Source organism: Chinchilla lanigera, unplaced genomic scaffold (genome assembly GCF_000276665.1).
Source record: "Chinchilla lanigera isolate Chin_1 unplaced genomic scaffold, ChiLan1.0 scaffold00022, whole genome shotgun sequence".
Taxonomy (NCBI): domain Eukaryota; kingdom Metazoa; phylum Chordata; class Mammalia; order Rodentia; family Chinchillidae; genus Chinchilla; species Chinchilla lanigera.
This window is the reverse complement of record NW_004955423.1, coordinates 14744114-14745398: the sequence shown is the minus strand read 5'-3', so window position 1 is coordinate 14745398 and position 1285 is coordinate 14744114.

The window sequence follows — 1285 nt, the reverse complement described above, 5'->3', positions numbered from 1 at the left end:
AGAGAGAGAGAGAGAGAGAGAGAGAGAGAGAGAGAGTATCAAAATATACCCTTCAAGGACATGCCACCAGTGACTGTCTACCTCCAAGTAGGAGATACCTCCTAAAGTTTCTACCACCTCCTAGTAGACCATTAATCTGTGAGTTCATCAGTGTAGATGAGGTCAGAACTCTCTGGACAATCACCTCACAAATGCTCCACCTCTCAACATTGCTGTTTGGGGTTCAAATCTTTGACACATGAGCTTTTGGGGGACTTTTCAGATCGAAATGACACAGAGAATGCAGAAGTGGGTGAGTAAGGTCTGTGGGGCCATAAATGGTGGGCTAGGCTTAACCAATATTTGTAAGTGTACTAGGAGCTGAGTGTGCCATGCTAACAAGGTCACTATGTTCACCTGAGGTTGATGTCCTTATTGGCTTTCCAGTGTAGTGCTTAAGTTTTAATATTTTCCCCTGTATATGTGTGCTAGAGATGCTGGAGGTGCAGGAAAAGTTGCTTTGTTGTAGAATGCAGCAGTGAGGCATCCAAAGATGGACTTTTCCAGCCCCACCTTAGCCAGTGATCTGTATCCACTTGGGAATAGAACAAAAGAAAATAAAATCTCAGGGCAAAGGCCTGGGTTCAACTCCAGTACTGCCAAAAGAAAGTTGTTGAGAGAAATTGAAAAAGATCTGTATAATAGGTTTGTGATATTTATAGATTAGAGTAATTAACATTATAAAAAGTTTGTTCTTTAAAATTGACATTAAAGTATATAATTGCTATCAAATTTCAGTAGAATTTTTTGATCTGATTCTTCAGTTTTTATGGTAATGAAAAGGATCTAGAATTGTCACTGAAATCTGGGAAAAGAAGAAAGTTGGAGGACATTGTCTGATTTTAAGTTTACCTTCAAACTTATTATAAAGCTAGTATAATGTATAAAATGTGTTACTGATGATAAATCAATGGAAAAAATAATAGTCTATGAATAAATCTATAGACTGGTATATTGTGACAAGTCTGTTAGAAGGTACAAGGATTCAAAGTAACATAGGTGAGTTCCTTAAATGTAGGAAATAAGATAATAAATTTAAAAAGCTTGATGTAGTATCTGGCATATACTACACACCCAATTAATGTGAATGACTGCCACTAATTACTTTTTTCATATGTGGTCTCATTTTATCATCACAAGAATTTGGTGTCATTATTATTATTATTTTTTTTATTTTAAAGATAAAAGGAGGGAAACATTAACAGACATACAACATTTTACAACATATCACAAGCACAATACAGAC